The 26,416-nt window shown below is 35.6% G+C and overlaps 1 pseudogene across 1 annotated transcript in view; it reads right to left on the bottom strand.

Annotated features, from left to right (window-relative positions):
* The window catches only part of LOC143229390 (uncharacterized), a 53,762-nt pseudogene extending 31,842 nt beyond the window's left edge, over positions 1–21,920 (bottom strand). The window contains exons 1-3 of the transcript XR_013015845.1: positions 21,770–21,920; positions 17,624–17,662; positions 8,259–8,423 (exon numbers count right to left, since the gene is read on the bottom strand). The product of XR_013015845.1 is annotated as an uncharacterized LOC143229390 (transcript). The remainder of the gene's footprint in view (positions 1–8,258; positions 8,424–17,623; positions 17,663–21,769) is intronic.
* Positions 21,921–26,416: the final 4,496 nt, after the last annotated feature.

The raw sequence follows: 26,416 nt of genomic DNA, 5'->3' as shown, positions 1-26,416 counted from the left end.
ACACTGGTACATCAGTTCCAGATAAAAGAAAACGACAAGTTAAAAAACTGTGACCAATGCGTAGTCTAGTTAGAACAACTTCCTCCTTCCGAACCTTACGGAAGCTAGATGGCCAAAGCCCAATATAGGGTTTTATTTGAAAAAGCTTGTTGTCGCATTGCTCACTCCAAGTGGACTGCCAGCTGGCACGGAGCTGAGCCTTGAATACAAGACCATAATCCATGTACGGAATAGGCACAGTGGTGATAGTGCCAGAGCAGATAGATATTGCTGCTGTGCCTGCAAACTCGTTCCTGCAAATAACAACATAGCCTGGTATCCAGAAAAACTTTATAGAAGTAGATGTTAAAGATAATTGGGCCAGTCGGTTTTCAATATCAGTAAGAACAGGGTGTGAACTAACGTGAAGCAATTCCAGGGCCAGTAGAGAACTAAGTGAGTCAGTATAAATAATGCAGTTTGAGTACTGCTTAGCTTCTATATGATCCAGGGCAAGAAAAACGTGTACAGTTCAGCAGTGAACAAAGATGCTGTAGAGGGGATTCTGCACACCACCACAAACCATGCTTTGGTAAGGAATGAAATTTCGAAGTATACAGTAAAGACAGTTGCAAACTGTAGAGATGGAAAGAAGGTTAATCAGACTCTATGTATAAGCTCTGAACTGGGGAAGTGTGGAAAGCTCCGGTGCAGAAACAAAGTCCTTGATGATGAATGGGGTCCAGCATCTTTAAGGCCGAAGTCTTGGCAGAGCCATAGACCAGTAATCCATAGTCAAGTTTCAAACAAATAAGAGCACAATAACTTTTTAGCATAGATCAGTGATCCACTTCCCAGGTGATGGAAGAGAGGGCATGGAGTTTGTTCAGTGCTCTCGTACATTTGACCCGTAGTTGCTTGATATGTGGTATAAAGGTCAGCTTATGGTAAAAGATAAGCTCCAGAAACTTTGTCTCAGGGACCACAGGCATCAGGAAAAACATTCTCCTGCCAGATCTGGTTAAAAACAAGCAGAAGAATAGCCAGAGATAGATGGCACAGCATTTCATAGTGTACATCATCAGGTCCAACCGATATACTGCTAGACCAATGAAGGGCTTATTTGAGTTCCACCAGTGTAAAGGGACAATTATAGTCATAGAGACAATCAGCTCAAAAGGACAGAGGTGTTTGATCTACCTGAGTCTTGATAGCTAAGAAGGTGGAGGAAGAAGCAGAAATGCTAGATACCTGACAAAAGCTTTCACCAAGAGTATCAGCAATGCTCCAGGTGTCAGCTCCTTCCTGGCCATCAGAGAGCAAGATTGAGAAAGGAGACAGAATTATACTGCCCACTGACCTTTCAAACCTTGTCCTATACAACTTTGGAACTGGTGATAGAAGATATGCTGGTTGTAAACTTAATCTAAGATTCCTTCTGGCTTTGACATATTACCCACCGAGCATATGCACGAGCCTGCTTTCAAGCGACGTGGTGCAAGAGTGCGAGATACCTACAAAAAGTATCACAGGTCCATTTTTGAGCCTTCTGTGCCATGTGGCAGGCAGGATTTGACCGTGGATGAGGATATCATGGAAAACGTACATTGAGCAGCTGCTTGTATAATACAGTCAGTTACCGTTGCCACACAGTCATCTATTGATGGCTTACAGACAATGGCAGGATCACGTTCTGCAAGAGCAGTGGAAGAGGACCAGATTGCTTGATCCAGCTTTCTTCAGGGCATGCAGGTTGGGTGGCATCGATCACGGCCTCGTGGATTACTGTCAACCCTCCAAGAAAAACAGGAGAATAGTGAAGGGGAGCCAACTGAGAGGTCAATAGCAGTAAAGGAGTTACTAGGTGCATGAAAATAAGTAAAAGAACCAGTATTGAAAAGATAAAGGTTGTGATCAGAGAGCATATGCTCTATGGAGCGATCCCTCCTATCAACATCAGCACTTCTCCAGAGGGGATGATGTCCATTAAAGTCCCCCAGGATTAAAAAGAGAGATGGCAAATGTTCAATGAGAGCATCAAAGTCTGATTGATTATATGTCTCTCCAGGTGACAGGTAGAGACAACAAACAGTAATGGTACGACACAAGAAAACACGAATGGCTACGGCCTCCAAGGTTGTGTTGAGTGACAAAGACATGGTGGGCACATGCTGATCAAACAATGATGCCACCCCTCCATGCACTCATCCATTACACAGCCTATCATTTCTGTACAAAGAAAACTGCCAAAAGGTAACTCTATCAGCAGGTTTCAGAAATGTTTCCTGTAAGAAGAGACATACAGAATGGTAGGAAGCAATCAGTGTTTTGATGTCATCCAGATTAGAACCCAAACCTTGAATGTTCCATTGTATCAAGGTGACCATTATTTTTACATGTAGGTGAATTTGATGGAGAACCCTTCTGTTTACAACCACGTCTTTTTTCTTTACTGTCTTGATCACAGGTAGATCTATCGACGTCCATGGATCCTGCCCTAGGTCGATAGGAAAAGGATTCCAGCAACTGAAGATGTTCACGAATGATCATTTTGCATCATGGGGTGGGAGACAAAGATGTATTCAAAAAATGCCTGTACCAAAACTAAAGGAAGGGGATCTTGGGATTTGTTGGAATGTATGGAAGGGACAAAGATGGGTGTTGAAGTTGATTCATCAACCTTTTTAACCATGGAGGTCAAAAGACTTTTCATTTGTTTTGAGAACAATTCTTTCAGAGGAACAGAGAGATCTGTCTGCACTCCCACTGTAGTTGTGGAACAAAGTGCAGCAGCATATGTCCATGATGAAGTTGTGGACAGCAACTTGCAAGCCTCAGAATAAGTAATGTTATGTTAATGTAATTTAGGGCATAAATGAAAGTAAGGTAGGTGAGAACCATTGCAACTGACACAATGAGGGTCTGTTTCACACTCGTAGGCATCATAGTCCTTGCCACCACAACAAGCACACGTCAAGGAACCATGACATACTGTCTTTGAATGACTGAACCATTGACACTGGAAACAGTGAGGGTTTGGAATGTATGGCCATACTCTGGAATTAAAATAACCTACCTTTATGGTGACAGGTGGGCATGGTGACGTAAATGTTAGAATGAGAACATTGGTTGGCATCATAATTCCATCTTTGTAAGTGGAGAGATGCTTCACTGCAGAAACTCCTTGGGTGGATAAACCAGTGAGAATCTCCAACTCTGGGATGTTCTTCAAATCCCTTTCAACAATAACTCCTCGTGATGAATTAAAAGTAGAATGAGGTTTAACTTCAATAGGTATATCCCCAATCACCTTTGAATGCAAGAGGAGTTCATTGTGTTGAGATGTGGATGTTTCCAACAATATGTCACCAGATTGAAGCTTCTTTACTGACTTTGGAGAGCCAGCAAGTCCTTCTAGTCCCTTCTGAATGAAAAAGGGAAATATTTGCCCTTAAGGTTTCTCTGAAAGTGAATGCAATATAATAAAATGAGGTATAACAGGTGGTACAGATGGTGAGGACTGCTGCTCAGAACCTTCAAGACATGGTCTCTACCTATAGGCTATTTTATTAAAATGTTTAATTGGAGTATCCATAATGAAAAAAGGAAAATTTTGGTGCCCACTGGCCCCACCCACCATGAAGCCCTATGAGGGAATGCACTACAATAATGAAAAAAGGAAAATTTTGGTGCCCACTGGCCCCACCCACCATGGAGCCCTATGAGGGAATGCACTACAATGTCAAACAAGGACACTGCAGCAATGCCAGGGTTTCGTGAGCACTATACCCAAACACCAGCATCAGATACAATGTCCACAACACCTGTTGAAAACATCCAACACTGGTACTTAGTTGACCCTAGCCCAAGTGGACCAGCTGATTCAAGGCCAAAGTGGTGTGTTAGGTTTGGACCCCTCAACCACCAGAATCTTCTCCTCCCTTCACAGGTTGCCATGAACAGTAAACACATGGGAGGACATTTAGATCTTAGATGAGGTGAACTGAAAGAACAGAACCTTCCCTGGGAGGTCCCCACGTACAGGAAGCCACACCAAGGAGAGAGGCGAGTATTTCTCTCAAATACATTTCAGTTAAGTAAAATGTTAACTTATGAAACGCTACTACTCATCCCTCTGCATCACAGAGTTAAGATCCCACACTGAGGATGATTAAGGAGTTAGTGCAAATAAAACAAAGATGAGCTCCTATGTTAAAACAGGATCAGAAACAAAAAACCCATGGAGTGTGAAATATTTGAGGTGAAGGTTAGTCTAGTGGGGCAGCACAAACAGGGAATACTTTTTGCCCAAAAGAAATGGTAGGACAAAATATCTTGTCATAAGAATCTTTTGCTGCATGCTATTATGCCATTAAGGTTGGCATAATAATGGTAAATTGCTCAACCATCCATTAGCTCACAGTCAGACAGTGCAACACAATTGTGTAGTGTGGCTAGGGTTATTCCATACTGGAGAAATACTTGCATAAGATAACAGAAAAGTCAGGTGCCTTCTGGCAATTGGGCTAACCACCGAGAATGGTTTGGTTCATAACACAGTAGACTGTCCCATAATACATCACCAGGTAACAATCCAAATTTGGGACATGTCTATTTTGGTCTTGTTTCAGTGAGCACCACCCAATGAAAAATTCTTCATATGAATGTATAAGAAATGAGGATAGAATTCATGTGGGAGAGAATACTGGAGATGGGTGTGGACTATTTTCATCAGGCATAATTATCTGGAATTACATTCCACACCACTCAATGGATTACTGCAACTAAAGACAGGAGGCATAAGCTTGGTGCTGTTAGTTGGTTTTTTTTTAGCAAGTGAAGAATAATCTGAAGAGCAGAATACACATACACACATAGACACTGACAAAGTAATCTTATATAAAATCACATCTGAATAGAAAGCATTGAGCAAGAGCAAATGAGTTATGAGTTGAAGAACAATGAGGCCTAAGAATAACAAGGAGTAAACAAGTGAAAAACAAGTAACAGTACTAACAATAGCTCTTGGGTAGATTGAAGAATGACACACAGTGGAAATTAAAAGCCAGACACTGAAAACCACCATATGGTTGAGATAATGTGATACAAACATATTAGGTGTTATCCTAATTCTGGCCTGGAAAGATCTCATCCAGGTGACAATACTGATGGTGAACTTGATGGGAGGTGCATTGATAAAATATACAAGCATTCTCACCCAAAAGTAACACATCAACAGGATGAGCTTAAGGATCTACCTAGTCATAGGTAACAAGTCATGAGACAAAGAAGCATTATACAGCAAGAAGAGGCAGTGGCAGTTTTCATTCAAGGTAGCAGTTTGGGAAAGATATCAATGAACAGCCTGAACCAGATGTAAAAGAAGGCTCAGATCTGAATAATCATATAAAGATGAAATGGGAGCTTGGAGATAACATCTGATCAACCTCCCAAATAGCACAAGTTTTGGAGAAAATAAAGTGATCTGGAAATGAAAACAACTTTAGGAGACATCCAATGCATAAATGTCTGAATAAAAAATCTTCCCATAATTATTCAGAGACCAAGCAAGGAAGGCAACTGATGAGAAAAACCATGAAATGTTCTATCATAATAAGAGAATGAAACAAAGAAAACCAGTAAAGCAATGGGAAGGGACAGAGTAGGATAATCCAGCAAAAGGAAGTGATAAAAGGTCTAGCAGCAGTAAACAATCCATTTTTGCTGATAAAGGGCCAATGTAGAAGGCCAACAAGAACAAGCCAAAAATAAACTAGTCTGCATGAAAAGTCCAACCATCATGCAAAAAATTTGACAAATCTATGTGAAAAGACAAAGCTGCAACACCCCATTGTGAAGTTGCTTTAGATAACAAACAGCACAAGTGGGAAAACCTTGACTTGGCCAATCGAAAAGCAATCATAATGAACCAGCAATGGATGTTGCGAATGAAAGACAGAACACAGGAAAGAAGACAAAGAGAAGAACAGAAATAAAGAGGTTGGACCAAACAAGGCTCTACATTAACAACCAGAGTTGCAAAGTCTGAGATAGGAGACCAAAAATGAGAGGAATTATCACAGAATGTAAGAAAGGCATCAGTCAGAGGACCTTCTAAGATGGAAAAGAAATCTCCTGAAATAACAAAGACTGAAATGACCACTTCATGATAAAGATCTTGCCTAAGTTAGACAAGTAACTGACGATAGCCCAAAGAGATGCAAACTGATAAGTTAATCTTATGCCAACAGTCCTAAAAGAGAAATTCCAGATTGAGAAATTATTGGGCCTGAGAATAAATGACACTATTATGGTTGAAATGAGACACAACTGTGGAATTGTCCAAATGGATCACCATCAAATAATCCATGAACTCAGACTGAAAATATTGAGAACCTGATAAGCAGCCAATGTTTCCATGATACTAATATGAAGGGGCTGCTCATTTATAGACCAAACCTCTGAGATGGTGAAGGTGGTCAGAAATTCCCCATTCAGAAAAGAAGTCATCTGTTTACAGACATAACTGGGTCAAAGACAGGAGAGGTAAATATGCAGAGTAATGTTGGAGTGATTAAGGCACCACAACAGAGGACAATGGTAGAATCTCAAGGGCTGACAAAGAATCCCAGGAAACATTACATGGATCAGCCAGGGTTCACAGAATGAAATGCAAACAGATGTGTCTGAGAGACATAAATAACTCAAGAGAAAACAGAGGCCTCCAAAACAAGAACCTCCCATGTTGATAAAATAGGAGACAGAAGAACCTTGCAAACTAGAATTTCTATGGTGTGAAGATTCTAAGAAGATGGCTAAGATCACCCCACACATGAAATGAAAAAGACACTCAGGTGAATCAAAGTAGAGGTTAACACAGACTTGGAGCAATTGATCAGCCAACTCAAAAGGTGAAGGGAGATTACTTCCATGGAAGCTCATTGAAACAGAAGGAAGTAATAGTCCACATATAATGGAAGCATGGACTCAAAGAATATATATCTGAGGGTGAAGTTTGTATAACTTGATTTAAAATATAATGGGTCATGACTAATCTAAAGGAAAAATGTGATTGTTGTGGACAAGCTAAAGGGCAAATCAGGATGTGAAGAAATGCATTACAAATGACAGCTTTGGTTATTCACAACCTGTTGCAGACAGAAATAAAAAACATCGATCTTTAATCAATAAATGTGAAGAAAAGTTACTAGATTATAAGTTGATGACAGAATGCCAATTCTCATTTTTTAAAGAGAGATGGATGTAAAAGATAGTTAAAGTTGTGAACTAATGACACAAACTCAGCACAAGCAACAAAAACAGAACAGCAAGGAACCTGAAGGAGAGATGAATGAGGCAGAAGAGTGCTAGCAATCTGATGTACAATGGAGGTAATATTGTTGACAAAGTACCTTTGGTAGCTGTTGAAAAATCAAGAGGAATATCCTGAAATGAGTGTCAGGACTTTCAAATATCCCAGAAATATGGTTGGCATTTTTGTTCTATAAATTTGCAATATATATGAGGTACTCTAAGCTACACTAAATGACAGAGATTAAAAACAGAAGTAATGTTAATATAATCAAATTGTCAACCCACAAAATCTGATGAAAAATAAAACAAAGGAAAAACTAATTGAAACATTAACAGTGCTGAGTAAAGACTGAGTCTATGTTCATATGTCAGTACTCATTGGGAACACCACAAATAAGAGGATACATTGCCCTCCTATCAATGGAGGGCTATAGTCTGATGATGGTTACATCATAGATTGACAAATGTTGGCATGTTCAGAGGAAGGAACTTTGTTCCAGACTTGTAGCATGCTTGTTTGTTTGTTTGAAGTCAAGCACAAAGCTACACAATGGGCTATCTGTGTTCTGCCTACCATGGGTAACAAAACCAGGTTTCTAGTATTTTAAGTTTGTAGACATACAGCTATACCATTGGGGGACTTGTGACATGCTCAAGAAACTATACAGTGGTGTATGCAAAGTTATTTGTAGTTCAAAAAAGTGAATGATATTTCTTAAACCAAAAAATCATGAATTTGTTTTTAAAAAACTACTAGAACACTTATAAGGTATTCAAATTATTTTTACAGTTAAAAATAACTTATTTTCACAAAACCAATTCAGAACAGCTTCTTTAAACTAAAAGTGAAATAAATTTGTTCATTTTATATAACTCACAGTTTTCTTTCTTGCAAATTCAAATTACAAAACAGTATTGTACAAAATACAAGTTCCTTTCACACATCTACTTATTGTTCAACTTACTTTGTTCACGTAATCTGTTGTAGTAACAAAACCAAAAGCATCATCCATATTTGCTTTGATGGTTAGTGCTTTCAAAATAATCCAACGATTGTATGGAACATCTATTTGGGAAAGTATTCCTAAGATAGCTGTGAAGAAAACTCCTAAAGCCTTCCATGTGATATACTTGTAAAAGAAATGAACAAATATATATATAAACAAATATGTACACATACATCACTTTTTTATATACAACATTCAATACATTAAACCTGAATTTATGTTGAAATTGACATCCAAGTCAAAACAGAATGAGCTTAACATTTTTTTTTTATTCTGCCAATGATTGGAAATTTAAAACATTCAGGTGTATCTGACTATATGATTGTAAAAGTGGAAGTATTGCAAGTGATATTTTCAAGATTTTAAGTGTTTAGATCATTCTGTAATGGTTACACTGTGACACAGTCAAGATTAGTGTGTCTATGACTGATGCTTTGCAAGTAAGGTTTTCATTTGTGAAATGCGTTAGGTGTACTTTAGATTTTGATAGATCTGCTAAATGTTATTTGAAATACTATATTTAAAAGTTAGGCCTATAAGAAAATATAACTTGAAACAAATGTTATTCACTTAATGAAAAAACAAGTCAATATCATCACTAAGTAATCCAAAAGAACTTGGCCAAAGACAGAACACATTTACAATAGTGATGTTAAAAGTGAGATTATTTTAATAGAAATAAAATAGAACTTTGACTTAATTTTAAGATAACAACTTGCTCCAAAAGCAAGATAAAACTTTGCTAGAAACAACACAACAACTAAAAGGTCATAAACTAAATGGTAGAAAATTAAAAGAATATCAAAAAAGAAAGAGAAATGAAACTAAATGAGTAATAACAATGAAACAGAACATTGGAAAAATGTGATAGAAAATTAAAAGATCAAGAGGCAAAAGATGAAAACTTAAGAAGGTAGTTAAAATACAGAGATATGATGCTTAAAGGAAAATTAAGAAGAAAATACATTTGAGAGAATATACAAAATGCTAATGGGTATTTAGTAAAGGAATAAAACAATAAGTTTGAAGAAGTGCAGTGAGGCATTAACAAAATACATAAAGACTGTTATTACAAAAGTGAACAAATGCAAAATAAATTAATGATAGAGTTAAACATTTGGAAAATGAATTGATAAATCCAAAGAAAACCAACTGCATCTCTTTCTGCCTCTATCCAATAATTCCAAACTGAAACACCATCTACTAGATAATATGGAATAGGAGAAACTATTTGATCTAATCTTTTCACCATTACTGCTGTTGTGCTATCTGTGACTAAGAGAACTTCCTGGTCTACTCTAGTTAAGTTATCATCAAATTTGGTTCTGGAGTTTAGCTGGCCAGTTCAACAGTATCATCTAATCAAGAAACCAATGGACTATCACAGAGAAGTACCATGGAGGCATTTTAGGCTCATTTGGAAATAATTTCTAGAGGAACATGTGAAATACTGAACAACAAGCCATTCATCTTGTGCTCATTTAAAATGCCCAGCTTTAATAAAAGTAATATTTTAACTGAAAGCCATAACAGCTAATAAGCATTTGTAACTAGCTGCCTTATTTCCCAGGTTTGCAATGACACACCAAAAGGAAATAACCAAAGCAAAGTTTCCAGAGCAGAATACTTGTTAAAGATATCAAGAAGCTTGCCAAATTATCTTATTTGAATGCTCAATGTGAAATGATGGATTTAATGGTGCATAATTAATTTAATATTTGTTGTTTTCTTGAATTTTGTAAAAGGCTACTTGAGAGATATCTGTGCTAATTATCTCCATTTTAAAAATGACAGACTAGAAGAAAGACAGCTAATTAACATCATCCACCACCAACTCTTGGGCCACTCTAACTGAATAGTAAGATTGACAATTGCATTATACCACCTCCATAACTGAAAGGTTAAGTATAATCACCAATGTAATTTAGACTAATGAACCACAGACTTCTAATTGAGCACCCTCACCAACAGGCGATACCAGTTCAACTAATAATAGACAAAAATATGAGAATTAAGCCAAAGCAAAATAGGTGTATATCTTTAAAGGAAGCTCACCAGTTGATAATAGAACCTGAATCCATTAATGCCATATTAGAGAGTCTATCAATTTGACTAACCTTTTAAACACCATGAAACAATACAGTAAGATTATGAATTTACTAGGCAAATTGTATTAATAAAGTACTTCTACTAAAGGTTTGTTCTTGAATTTCTGAATCCTTTACTGAGTTAACGAGTCCAAAGTAATTTTCATACTAAGATAAATATACTTCTTTTCATCTTACTGTTTCATTTCATCTGTTATTTCCCATACAATAACTGTACCTCAGACCTACTACATTAACTAGCTGCAGTTAATGCTACTGAATTACAAGTAGCAAATTGTTCAACACAATGTGTAATGGTGTGTGATTTATAGGTTATGGCTGTATGCTATATATTGTAGTGTTGGCCTAGTTTACTGTTTACTAGCACTAGTCTAGGTTAGAAATTATACAAAAAATACTAGCAGTAGTATTGTTTGGAAATAGAATAGTGACTTTATGCCATGTCAAAGTGTCTCTCTGTCTATCTGTCTTCCCACCAAAATTTTCAAAGGGCTGCTGTGTGAATACTAGGTAACTGATTTCCATCTATCTTGGTCAAGTAGTCAGACATGTTGGGATTGAATTTTTGGGGGAGAAATTAGGCCTTTAAGCTTCTCCTCCTCCAAGGTATTTTTTCTAATCATTCTAATCATAGTTATACAAAGTAATGTATGGATAGAGGTTCATAAAAGTTGTATACAATTGTTAGGTCAATGGTCATTTGAGGTTAGGGGGGCAAAACCTAAAAATCTTATAAAGCACTTATTTTTTTTTTATGTGTAAGCCTGATCCTTATCAAAGTTGATAAATTAGTAAGTGGATAGAGATGCATGAAATATGTTTATGATTTAAAAGGTTACCAGAGATCAAGTCCTGGAAACCTTTAAAATACTTCTCCTCCCAGGGATTTTGTTTGATCTTTATCAGAGTTAGATCAATTAATGAGTGGAGAAAGAAGCTTACAAAATTATATTTAATTTTCAGGTTAAACATTATTAGAGTTACAAGAAAGCAAAGCAAATGGATCTTATTAAGGTCACAGGGCATTTTAGAACAATGCTAACACTTTTTTTTTTTTTTTAACCTGAAGCTGATGTAGTGTTACTTTACATATCTCACTGGCTAAAGTTAATAGTTACCTACCCAAAAAACATAACTTAGAAGAATAGGCCAGCTCTTCAAGCCCCTAATGAAAAATATGAATGGCATATTCACTAAACTAATTCCAATTCCACTAATGGAAAACCAACTCTTGACTGATTTTTTGTTTGGCTTTGGTGTCCTTGAAAATGGGAGAAAAGTCAAAAACAAATGGCCCTGCCCAAAACATTATGAATTTTCTGGCCTGCACAAATTTATTAGAATCAAACACTCCAGTATGGCCTGAAAGATTAATGGCTGGAAAAACTCTAATGGATCTGAATAATAAAAATGTCATCATTAGGGTTATTAACACAAACCATAAAATTTTAATCAAGTCTAGACAATAAATTGCAAGAAGTGAAGCTGTAAACATAGTGCTTCCACAGTAAAGAACATTCTACATAGTCATCTCTCACGAAGAGTGTAAGAAAATCCATTTCAAATCCTCAAATAAGAACAGATTAACATTTCACATGCAAGAACTGTATGATCTGAGCTGTTAAAGTCTTGCAACTGATCAGTGGCTGAGATTACATAACTTGCTCATAGAACATCAAGATAATATCTTCAATGGGCCTCACAGCTTAGAAGGAACAAATAAAATGTAAGTTTGATACCGTAGATGCAGCCTCAATTCATCATTAAGCCAGAAGATTCCCATTTGGACAATGGATCAAGGCTTTTAAATAGAGAGAGAAGCAACAAACAAATGAAAATAACTAGCACCAAGTATTAGTCTGTGACTAACAACTATTATACTTATATAGAAGGTTAACATTTTCCAAAATTTAAATGTATTTTCCAAAAACACTTACAGCTATTTCTCAATCTTCTCTTTGCTCATCTGAGCATTGGTCTCACTTGCTCCAATCTTTTATACTCCAATTTTTGAACTTATGACACTCTCTATCTACATCAATGTATTAGTCTATCCTGGTTATGCATATAACCACCTCACTCAGATAATTTAATGACTTTTTTGAAACTAATCACCTCAGTCATTAACACCAGCTCTATGTGGGAAGGAAAGGCAGGAGAGTATCAGCAGAAGTAAATATTACTGAAAATGCATTTTCAAAGTAAGAAAATGTTAACTTCCAAAACATACCACCTACTGATCTCATAGCTAGAATCCCACACTGAGAAGGTGGAGAGATTGGTGATGGAATTATCCATACAGAAAGCTCCTGCACAGAACTGGTGTGTACCAAGCTGAGAATGGTATACATCCACAAAAGGTGTGATCTTCACCTGGAACATAGTTCCTGTAACAACAGTGGAATAGTACGAGCAATCATCATTATAGTCCAGCCCCAGTCAGACAGCCAAGGTTCCAAAACTCAGGACTGATATTAAGAGGTCTTGGTCTCTATATTCCAAATGAGTGGCTAAGGCAACTAGACTGCAAAAATGAAATAAGTAGATATACTTTGGATTGGATCCAAATCTGTAGCCATAAAGTGGTGTGTTCCAAACCACTAAAATCATGACAAGAAAGTAACAAAACACCAAAGCAGACAAGCTTTCTCCTCCACCTGAAGAAGTCTGAAAAACAACACCCCAGGCTCAGAATGAGGAGATCATGTACAGTTATGACAGAAAGTGTTCATACCCCTACGTTGTGAGTAGTTTTTTCCTCATAACTTAAAAAGTATCATGGTTAGGATAACGAAAGTAGCGTATATTATAACTATTATACTAACACACATCTATATAAATTTATGTAAATTGAATGAAAAATAAACTGTTTATAAACAAATAACCAGACACAGGAGGGGCAGAAAGTTATCGTGCATCTACTTTAATGGCCAGTTGTGTAGCCTGTCAGGTGAATTACTTGGTGCAATCTCTCCTCATAGCCCTCCATGATCGTTTGACAGTATTCAACTGGTATTTTCTTCCCTTCTTCTTTACAGAAGGCCTCCATCTCTTGCAAGTTTTTCGGATGACGCTGATGAACCCTGGTCTTCAACTCATGACAAACGTTTTCAATTGGGTTGAGATCTGGTGACTGCAATGGCCACTCCAGAACGCTTATATGGTTCCTCTGCAACCAAGATTGCACATATTTTGATGTGTGCTTAGGGTCGTTGTCTTGCTGAAAGATCCAACGACGCCCAAGCCGCAAGTTCCGAGCATCATTCTTGATATAAGTGCCTAATATATTAATGTACTCTTCTTTTTTCATGATTCCGTTAAGACGGTGAAGGCTGCCTACACCTGAAAAGCTGAAGGAACCCCATAGCATGATCAAGCTACCTCTGTGTTTAACTGTAGGGACGGTGTTCTTTGGAAGATTTCATTCTCCCTTCTTACGGAAAATAAGAGTGAACATCATTGTGGCCAAAAAACTCAATTTTAATCTCGTCTGACCAAAGAATACTCTTCCAATAGGTAAAGGGTTTATCTACATGCTTTCTTGCATACCTCAATCCTGCTTCTAAATGAACAGGCTTTAAAAATGGAGTTCTACAAGGATGGCATGCTTTGAACCCAGAAGAACGTAACATGTTCATTACTGTAGAGGTGCTTACTTCAACCCCAGTTTCTGTATGTCATTACGTGTTAAACGAGAGTTACTACTAACTTCTCTGAGAACCTTCCTCTTGGTTCTCTATGGAATTTTGGTGGGGCATCTGGAACGAGGGAGGTTAGTAGTTGATCCTGTAAACTTAAACTTCGCAATTATGCTTTGAACAGTAGATTTTGGCACACGAAGTTGTGTAGCAATACCAGAAAGAGACACACAAGACTTGCACGTTACAATAATTCGGTTTTTTAGTTCACTGGACAGTTGTTTCCTGTTTGCCATGATGACCAAGCAGATAATGACAAAGACGGTGCTAAATTGCCAGAAATAATTTTTTTGCTGGCTAAATTCCAATAATTATGAACTTAGTGTCTAGTTCTGTAATGTAGTTTATTTGCCAAACTGAACAAAATTTTTATGGGAATATCAGTTTTTTCACACGTTCTGAACTGTACGAATACTTTCTGCTCCTCCTATTTTTATTATTTGTTTATAAACAGTTTATTTGTTGTTTAATTTACATAAAAATTTATGTAGATGTGTGTTAGTATAATATTTATAATACATTATACTTCTATTAGCCTGATGATGATACTTTTTCAGTTATGAGCAATAAACCACTCGGGATGCAGGGGAACGAACACTTTCTGTCGTAACTGTATGCTTTACTCAACCAATGACACAGGACTCATTCAGTTTGGAATTATGAACATTCATCCTCACTCTTCAAGTGAGTGGGCAAGGAGCATTGTACTTGCCCTCAAAATTATGGAGGACATGGAACACTGTGCTCAACCAAGTATTTAGGATGGAATCACTCTGCCTTCAGAATTATGAGAAGATAGTAGACTGCCAGATAATTAGGAAGGAAGAAACTAACAGGGTATAGTAGGATCAAAGGGGTGTGATAAAATTCTGTGCACATGTAATGTAAACAACCCCAACTTACAATATCCACATGCCAGTAGCAACAAAAATATTCATAACAGGAAATGTGATACATGGTACATGAGGCTAAAGGCTTGAATGGATGTTGAGACAAAACATGTAATAACACACTAATATCCCAGTGAAGTAAATAAAAAAGGGCATTTGTGAAGAATGACCAAACAACTGGAGAAGACTGAATAGCAATGAAGAGTAGAAAACTTTCCAGTGTTGAAAATAAAATATAGTTGATAAAACTGCCTTATATAAAATTACAGGAGACAAAGATAGACCCAAGTAAAAAAAAAAAGATGTGATAGACATGTTTGGGTGAAGTGGGTTCAAACTCATTGTGCCTCATAAGTAACCTGAGTTCAACACTTTACACCCAAACAGTCCCAAGCTCACTGAGGTTGCTTCAACAATAATAGCCAAAGAGAAAGAGGGAGATGTGGATTCTCCTGAAGATACTGTAGAAGAGGAAACATGGTTAAGCCTTTAATCTGGGATTATCAACAGCTCTCAAGTAAAAGATCAAATCACTGTCAGAACTCTGAGTGACAGACAAATTAGGGAAAAAGCATAGATGTGCAATCCCATCCAATCTGGACTGACTGCATCTATTGAAGCCTGAATATGAGGTAGTGAGAACTCAAAATGTCTGTAGACAAGTGTCAAAGAGGGACAAATGTTCTGATGTTTGGAGAATCAAACTGAGAGCAAATCCACTGGAAAACCTTGCAATGGAGAATCCATTCAGTTAGAGAATTTCATCATTCCAGAAAGATGAAAAATCAGGAGGTTGATATGATGGGACTGAGCCCCCTAAAGAAATAATTAATGTTAAAAAAAAAAGTCCAGAGAATGTGTACTCCCATGATAGGAAAGTTAAGAGACTGCTGTGAAAATGATGGAAAGAATCACAGCAATATTTCCCTGTAATAAATTGAGAGCTTGAACCACAGCCTGTTAGAGAGTAAAAAGTTTGAAATTATTGATGTAGCAAGGAAATTTATCTTCCATTCATATATCCTGAAATTCTTGACCCTCAATATATGCACCTCATCCCAGCAGTGAAACATCTGCAAAAAGATAAAGCCTGTAACACAAGAGTGGTATAGGTACACTGAAGTTAAATGTTGAACAGATCCAACCATCACATGAGAACTAGGATGTAGCTTCTGATGGAGACTGAGTGATCAAATGGATTGGAATTCCTGATCCATTGGATACACAGTGACCACTAATGCCTTGATATATATATAGATATGGTATTACGTTAGTTAAATAATAAATCAATACAAACAACTACAGGAAATGCTTCGCAAGCATTTGTATTTATTTTCATTTAGAAAAATAATTTATAACCTTGGTAGATGAAAAAACAACTTTAGTAACAAATTTTTCTTTTTTCATAAGTTGGCCAATCTGTTCTTGTACATTTTTACAAACATAGTGAGATATACCCATATATAAAACTTCCTTTGCTTAAATGAAACATTTCTGGGATAGCTTATACTTCAACAATTAGCTATTTCTCTTGGTTCTGCCACAATGTTTCAACTCCTCTTAAATCTGCCAGTGGGTATTTTCTAAACTAATACAACTCTCTTTCCTACTTGAGTTTTCACTGAACACATTCATATTTTAAGCCAAAAACATTTAAGTTAGTAACAACCTCAAATTTCCCTCTTATATTGCTAAGCTGTCTTCTAAACCAACATGTCAAACATGTAAAAACCAAAAAACAAAGTTCTAAAATCTGAAATACAAATGGACTAAAGTTTCTGCACTTGAAAAACTTTTACCAAACCACAGAGAAAATGACACTGATTCATATTTTACATTCAATAAGAAAGGATCAAAGGTGAATAAAGTATTAAACACACAACATAGAGAAAATGGTAGATGCATCTATTTACTGCAGCAATGTGATCATTATGTGTGTGTATAAAGTTTACAAACAGAAGTTCTTGCAATAAACAAGGAGTTCAGAAACAGCTTTTAAAATCAGTATGTTCAGATATATTCCTTGATTGAAGTTTGTACCCAGGATTCTCAGTTGACACTAATGTCATACCAACTGAATAACCAGAACTCAATTGCTTTTGTTTTAGAGCAAAGCCACAATGGGCTATCTGCTGTGTTCACCACAAATCCAATATTTCAGCATAATAAGTTATAAACATACCACGGACCTCCCCCCTCAGAGGACTCAAGATACAAATTCCATTAAGACAGCCCAATCTTGATTACTGTACAACCTTCATCTTTAAGCCCAAAACACAAAATATAACATCCAGTTGACTACAGTCACATACTCTGAACACTAAGCTAATCACAATTCTGGAATTGTTGGGAAACAAAATACTCAGTTTAGAACAACTGTTATCAAAAAAAAAATAATTTTAACAAACACACACACTGAAGGAATTTGAAAAAACAATTTGCCAGTTTTTTTGCCACCACAGGTAGGAAAGTTGACAGTACAAATAGCTTTTCAAGGTAGACTAATGTATGGGTGTATCAAATAAATCATAAATATTTTACAGATTGGCTCAAAATAAAATAACAGTGCAATAAACTGTATTTAATGGTCTTATAGCACCTGATCTATGAAAGAATATATGACTTACCATATTTACCAAGGTGTAGATCAACAAAGCAGAATTAACCTAAAAGTAAATAAGGCAAAATGAAAACATATACTGAGTGAGTGGCTTATATCAGTTACAAAAATTCTTCATAACACTTGTTTCAATTAAAATAATTTTCTTTTTTCTTGGAGGTTTCAAGAGAAACAGCTAATCATTTACACATTCTTCATTGGATCTAACTACACTGATAGTTTAATCTTGTTTAATAATATATTATTTTCTGAAGAAATACTTTTTTGAGAAAATAAGAATTTATACACAAACCATGTCACTGAAATGACAAATTCTGTGACTTACATATTTAATTCCAACTTTGTAAAAATTGTATAAGCCTCTCACAGTAAGTGAAAATAAAAAATACAAGCACTTTAAACTCTTTTCATCCAACCATAAGAAAAGCTATCATATTCTGTGGCATCCTCACTTCATTCTATGTTGGTAAGAATTTTATAAACTTTGTGAAATGAGTAAAAATAGAGGACACATTTCTCTTTTTTAAATTCTTTTGTCTCACTGCAAGGAAATCTTATTATTGGAATGTTGCATATTACAGCTGACTCATTTTGTGAAACTTAATTTTGTCTCATCACAAAATGGCAAAACTCTTAACACCAATACACACAGGTCCATAAAATACTTTATATCAATTTTCTATTAAAATAGTTTTTATGTAAGAGCATGCTCACTCAATTTAAATAAGTTAGAAAAAAATATCCTCTAAAAAAATCACAAAAACATTTCCATCAACCAATAAACTTTAAGTCTCAAACAATTTATTTTATATGATGTTCTGACTAACCATATTGTTCTACTTTCTACAATTAAGATCAACCCGTGTTGTTAATGGCCTTTGACAAACAGATGACTCTAATCTGACAAATGTTCAGATGTACTATTAATAAAAATGCCATAATTTAGAAATATTAATAACAGTTTGACTTGTGCTAAACCATTTACTTAATTCATTGGAACAGAATGCATATTCTAAAAATAATGTATTAATAGAGATTCAAAGAATATTTAAACACATTATCAAAAAATGAGAACTAAATTACAACCTAAACGTGACTGTATTGATACCAGCAATTGATGCTAAACCTAAAATTTTATTAATGACACATTTCTAGTACGGTGACAAGGTCAAAAGGAATTAACTACTTTTGCTAATTACCCTGTTAAAATTCTATAAAATTTACATATGAAATTGAGAAAAATAGCATTTTGAGTAAAAATAAGGATAAACTGGAGGCTAATATTTATCAAAACCTTTCTCTGAAATTATTCCATTACATCAAAAATTTTGCCACATTGAATCCAGAATCCACTATTCTTTTAATCTTGTGTGGAAAGGATACCAAAATTATGTTATAAACAAGAAGAGATTGATAATGAGTTATTACTAATTAACCCTAAGCAGTAGAAATAGATTTTGATCCTGAGATGGTTGAAAGAGTTGACAAAAAACTAAAAAAACAATGATGAAATTATTAAACTAAAACCACTTGCTGAAAAAATTAGAAAGACATTTTGATATTATCATTTATATCTGGCTTTTCTTGTCAAATAACAAAGTCATTTAGTCAGTAAATAAGTATTTTTCCAATATATAAGCTGCTAAACAAAGTTAAATTCTTAAAATAACTAAAAGATAAAATTTATTAATTGCAAAAATTTGGTATATATAAAAAATATCATTTAAATGTGAAAACCTTTATATAGGACGAACCAGAAGAAATTTCAAATACAGAATCAATGAATACAAAAAAATGTTAAGAACAATAATGTTACTATTTCATCATTTAAAAATAGTGTAACATACTTATGAAAAAACTGAAAATATCATTACAATGAATATACAAGAATATATTGGGACTACCAAATACAAAAAAAGTAAATTTAAAAAACTGAATAAAGGTGATGGACCTGAAGGAAATGTAAGTAGCAGATAGAGTAAAATTCTTTAATATATAAATAGTATTATGGTAAACATTTTGTAAAGATATAAATACATTCCATTCTTGCACAGTATTACTATCCTGAAGATGATGAAGCAAACAAGTTGAAACATGTTAAATGTATAAGACTGTTTGCAGTCTCATTAGGGTTGTTTTTTTATCTTGTATGGTAAGTTATTTAATATTTTATTGTATTTTTTTAGACTGAAAACAACTGCATGTTTAGAATTATGTACAAGAAGAGAGCAACCAATCCAGTGATCACGTGAATCATCTCAAAGGTGAGTGTGATGAGCCAAGAAAACAGTGTACAATTTCTTTGTGTATGTAAAGAATACATGGTCTGGCACCACCACCACAGAACGGGATCAAAGAGACAAAATTTGAAGCAAGGGTCCATAAAAGAAATAAATAAATAAATGAATGAATAAAGACTTACCTTGTTTCATAGCTGCACCACAGTCTGAAGTGTAGTTGCAGGTGGGAGGTGATACCCTGAGGAAGCAAAAACTGCAATATAACATAAGTTATGGGAGACAAAGGTATGATGGGTGGCCCATTTGCCTGACTGCAGAATCTCTACCATATGCTAACTAAGATGAAAATCAAGGGAAAAGATAAGGTGTTGGAATAGATGAGAAGTAACACGGAACAAAGCACGTCAGAAAGGAGACAAATGGAAATGAAACAACTGAATTAAATGATGAACCCAACTGGTAAGGGTAAAGGGAGAAAGATCTCAAGAGAAAGAGGGTTGCTATGATTTAAAAAGATGGGAACAGGGACCCATGAAAAAGCTGTGTGGTAACTATTACAATGAAGGGTATACAGCAGGCACAAGTGTCTATCTAGATCAGGTCAAGGTTAGAAATAAGAAACAGAGGGAAGGGAAATGGATGAAAAGGATGAGTTACCCTCATAAGCTGCAAAGGTCTTGGAAATGAAAGAACAAATTAGATAAAGGAGAAAATAAGTTGGTTTGTACAGTGTGCAAGTGACAGAAGTAGCAAACAGATTCAACTGATGCCACCCATAGGCTAAGAGGAGACAATAGACTCAAATGGAGGTAAAGTAATGGAATGAAGTAGCACATTAATGTCCTAATCCAGAAATACAGGAAGCCTTGGCAGTTGATGCATCCATAATGAATGGATCAAATGGCAAGTAGACAGGAAAAAAAAGATCCTGTGGTAACTAGAAAAATGGAAAGAATGAAAAAGTGCTGCTCAATAACCTGATATTGAGGAAAACAAAGACCACTTTTCAAAAACTGCATAAGAAACTTGAAGATACCAGCAACCACAGGATGAGAAAATTGGATACCATAAGCAAGAGACCAGGTGCAAAAAACATTCCATTTCTACTGATACACAACCATGAAAGAAGGATGAACAGAATGAACTAAGTGAAATACCACCTGATGTGAGAAACTGAATCTCCTCACCAGGGACAGAACAAATGCCAGGCATAAATATGGAAGACATGAAATGCAAAATGCAGAACTGGTAACTTGGACTGGCAAAAATGTCAGATACTAAAGGATGATAAAGAGTATGGTAGACCTGCAACTGGAATAATTAAGGAAACCACAGCTGAACAGGCCAGTAAGGAGCAATCAGAAGATCTTTGCAAGAAGTGGTATCGACAAGGAAGACTACCCGATGATGTAATCAAATTGCTAAAAAATAGAATTGTTGGACCGATTCTGACTGAAGGCATCTACAGTTAAAGCCAAAGAATGGGGAACTGAAAACATTTTCAAACCACTAATAAGAAAATAAAACAGCAATAGTCCAATATTAATACACTAATAATTGTAATGCAACTATACGTGCATACCAGTCCAGACAGTAGTACTACGTATATATAAATAATACCAATAGCAGTAGAGTACTACTACTAATATTTACGTAATAAATAGTCCCTAGTATACGTTAACTTACCCATGAAATTTAGAATCAGCTTGCAGAATGCTACTTGCTGATAACACTTTGCACGACAATCTACGGTGAAACACAAAATCCGTTACCATGGGTATGGTATAATAACAGTAGCCCCATCTCCTTAAAAATCGATATTATTTATTAACCCTAACTCCCATTCACTCACACTCGAAAATACAATACACACTTACTAGTTTCTATATAATATCCATTTTAATCAACCTTACATTTTTTTTTCGACAAAATTATCCAAAATATGGTTGAACATCACATTCTGTTAACAATACATCATTAAATACGTTTTCTTTTATAGAGTAATGGATTGCTTTTAATAGCTGAAAGACAATGTGATATCTGCTGTGTCTTTCTATGGTTATTAAACCCGGAATTTTAAGTTCATAAACTTACCACAGTCTTATTTGGGAAATTATTTTATCGAAAACTGTTTAGACAGTTCCTCAAAACTTCTGACACCAAACATACAGATCGGCAACTCATATATATATACAAATTTCAAACAATGAAATTCTCGATAGCATTAACATACACACAGGCACATATTTATTTATTTCGTATAAATTTCATTCAATTTTTAATATGCGTTATAATTTTAAGTTTCTTTCAGTATTTAACAAATGTTCATTATAAATGTATTAAAAGTATTGTTTTCAAGCTACTATTATATTTACATTAAAACCGCAATTCAGAACTAGTACATCTACTTATTTCTTATTATTTCTATAATGAGAATATACTTTCTCTGTCAGTACAGTCACTGTATAAACACTGTTCTACTGATATCATCCCAACATTTCACCAGGCACATCAATTACGAGTACAATAAACAAGTATTTCAATGAAGTATTATTGTTTTTGTTACATTTCTTAATCTTTGTGTTCTCAGGCTAATCTTACTTGTTATTGATAATTAGAAGTTTATTTAAAATTTTGTGGGATTTAAAATATTTATTTAATTTTAAAGCTACAACCATTCTTTGTGATCTTTACAATAAAAGATTGTATTTGAGTTAAAACGTTAAGAACTGGCCCTTAATAAACGAATATTTAAGGTTAAGAAATCTGTGAGCAACAAGCTTTAAAAGGTTACAGATGTTAAATTACTAATATGGTGCGTCTACTTGCCTTTTCTTGAAAATAAACTTCTGTTTCTTTCGCTAAAAATGAGCTTTCTAATTATGTATAAAAGATAACCATATACTAAAGCCATTTATGGAAGCGTACACGAAAGTATTTTAAAGTGTTTGAAGTTCGTTATATGGTAACAAGATTTCATCTACGAAATGAAATAGGAACTGTAACACATGAATACTCTTGGTATTATGTTTGTTTTTGAATTTCGTGCAAAGATACACGATGGCTTAAACTTTATAGAATGGACGGCAACTGTCTGTTGTGGAGACACAAGTGTAAAGGACGACGTTTCGCAGGTCTTGCCGTCCATTCTACAAAGTTTCATCATGAATACTCTGCCTAAACAATCTATCAAATAATACACGAGAGCTATCTGCACTAACCGTCCCTAATTTTGCAGTGTAAGACTAGAGGGAAAGCAGTTAGTCAACACCACCCGCCACCAACTCTTGGGCTACTCTTTTACCAACGAACAGTGGGATTGACCGTAGAATTATAATGCCCTCATGGCTGAAAAAAGCAAGCATGTTTAGTGGAACAACGATTCGAACCCGCGACCCTTGGATTACAAGTCGAGTGCCTTAACCATCTAGCCATGCCAAGACAGCACTCTTGGTATTCTTAATTATTTCGCAGATAGTTATACAGTAAAACTTGTCTAAGGTTGAATCGCACGGGATCAAGTAAAATTTCCGAATTTAGCAGGTTTTCTGGCTTAGACATAGTGAACATACATTTCCTTAATTATGTATAATTTTTAGCGGAATATTATACTTGCTCGACTCAAGGGAAGTAAGACGTTTGTGAATAAAGTTATTTTACTGTCTATGCTATATTTATTAGAATAAGAACAAAAATAGACATTTAAAATATACATAATTACACAAAATCTTAATCAAATTTATTTGAAGAAAGGGTCCAATTTTAACTATTTCATTTTCTAATGGGCTTTCTCTTGCGGTTAAAAGAGAACGCCAATTCTACGGCCTTTTCATGAAGTTCATTTTCCCCCTTCATTTTTGCATACAATTTGATTGCGTTAATATAACTTAACACTTATGATGAAGTAGAAATTTCTGTTTCCTCACTGTCCTTTCCATTTTGTTAATCTTCTAAATCTCTCACATTGTTACCATCTTGCGATTCTATTATAGATTTTAAATCAATTTCATCAGTTTCTGTTGAAACATTCTTGTCAGTGTTCACAAAACGTTCCGCGTTAACAGAATCATCTGCATCATTCTTCTCAATCAGTGTTTGGATTTCACTAGAATCATCATAACAAACAACTTCTCCACAATCTCCGCTATTATGAAGAATAAATCCACAGTTTTGAAAGCACTTTATTATGCATTCATCTTTTACGCATTTGATTAAATGACTTAAAAATGCAATTGCATCTAACACGTCAATTTTCATGTTCATTTTAGACGCTCTCTTACAGTCGTCCATGTCTGGAATAATATGCTGAAGCATCAATTTTCTGTATTTCAATTTTATACACTGTGTAATTCCATTATCTAGTGGCTGTAGAACTGATGTTGTACATGGAGGTAAAAAGACTAAACGAACATTTGAAAGTTGAACTTTTGGGTGACAAGTTGTATTATCTAGGAAAAGTAGAATACTCCTATTTTCTTGCTCCATTCTTTTGTTTAATTTGTTCAAAATTTCCTCAAATATAGCACTTGTCATCCACGCTTTATTATTCGTTTTCCATTCCATAGTTTCGGTCCAGCATGACCAGGTGGGTCAAAGCGTTCGACTCGTAATCTGAGAGTCACGGGTTCGAATTCCAGTCGCACCAAACATGTTCGTCCTTTCAACCGTGGGGGCGTTATAAGGTTACTATTCACTGGTAAAAGAGTACCCCGAAAGTTGGCGGTGGGTGGTGATGGCTAGCTGCCTTCCCTCTAGTCTTACACTGCTAAATTAGGAACGGCTAGCGCAGATAGTCCTTGTGTAGCTTTGCGCGAAATTAAAAAAACAACAACAACAAAGAAAACCATTTCACAGGAAGTTGATTCTTCCTTAAATTTTTGAAACAGCGCGGATTTTCACTTTTACCTATTACCCATGGTAAATTTTCCCTAAATTTTAAAATTAGGGAAGATAGGAATTTATTTTTTCGTGAGAATTATTTAAAGAGTAGAATTTTGCACTTAAAAGATAAATATATTTCTACAAATTATGAATCTAATTTAACGGCAAAAATAATGACGGCAGCAAAAAGGACAGAATATATTTAACCAATATTTACTGTAACAAAATGTCCGAGAATTTATTAATATCTAAACAATAATTTATTAATATTTAAAGAAATTATTAAGTAAATAAGAAATTAATATTAAATCAAAAACATTTTTCAGCCTTACTCAGATTCTAATTCTACTTGTTGATAGATGAGGTAGGTGAAAAATAGTTTTCCGTCCGCGTTGGCCCGGCATGGCCTAGCGCGTAAGGCGTGCGACTCGTAATCCGAGGGTCGCGGGTTCGCGCCCGCGTCGCGCTAAACATGCTCGCCCTCCCAGCCGTGGGGGTGTATAATGTGACGGTCAATCCCACTATTCGTTGGTAAAGAGTAGCCCAAGAGTTGGCGGTGGGTGGTGATGACTAGCTGTCTTCCCTCTAGTCTTACACTGCTAAATTAGGGACGGCTAGCACAGATAGCCCTCGAGTAGCTTTGTGCGAAATTCCCAAACAAACCAAACCAAAAAATCCGTCCGCGTTACGTAGGTTCCGCCGTATAGAGGGCCTTTTACAAGAGAAACTTTAAGATAATATTGCAAAATTTTGATATTTCTGGCTTGTACAGGTTTCCGCCTTATGTAGTTTCCGGCTTAGACGGGTTTTAGTGTAAAAAAACTTTAAGGAAAGTACAAGTGTTTACAAATTTAGTGGAGAAGATTGAACTGAAACATGTAGTTGACGAAATGAAGATATAACAAAAGTGTGCAGTCAACGGAATGAGACTTCATCAGATGCTTAACATAAAGCAAATAGAAATACATTTAAATGCATTTAAAAATAAATAAATGAAGAAAAGAATATACAAAATATATCGCATGTGGGCTGAATAGAGTCGTACATAAAGCATTATATTAAAGATGACGAGACATCCTGTACCACTATTTCAAGTTGTAAGTGATTTAGACAATAAAAAACTACACTCTTTTGTTTTTCTAAGTTGTTGTATATATATGTATATATACACGTTTATAACAAATTTCCTGGTTAGTAGGACAAGTATTTGTAACAAGAGAATATTTGGTACTTGTCAGTAATTTGTAATAGTCTAGAATCTCAGCTGGTTTAAAAATATATCTATATACACATAAAGTTAAATTAAATGTCCATATGAGTGGCAATTTTAGTTTAGTTAGTACCATTAGATTCCATCTAGGAACATAGGGCCGCAATCGCTTGCGGCTTCTTCAACAGGTATTTAAGTGAGTGGGTTGTTAGCCCACTACACCGAGCCATCCCTAATTTAGTAGCGTAAGACTAGAGGGAAGGCAGCTAGTTATCACCACCCACCGCCACATCTTGGGCTAGGGCTACTCTTGTACCGACGAATAGTGGGATTGACCGTAACATTATAACGCCCACACGGCTGGGAGGGCGAGCATGTTTGGCGCGACGCGGGCGCGAACCCACAACCCTCAGATTTCGAGTCACACGCCTTACGCGCTTGGCCATGCCAGGCCAAGGTGGCAATTTTG

This window comes from Tachypleus tridentatus, chromosome 10, assembly GCF_004210375.1.
Source record: "Tachypleus tridentatus isolate NWPU-2018 chromosome 10, ASM421037v1, whole genome shotgun sequence".
NCBI lineage: Eukaryota > Metazoa > Arthropoda > Merostomata > Xiphosura > Limulidae > Tachypleus > Tachypleus tridentatus.
The sequence above is the reverse complement of the archived record's forward strand: the minus strand, read 5'-3'. Positions and strand labels throughout refer to the sequence as shown.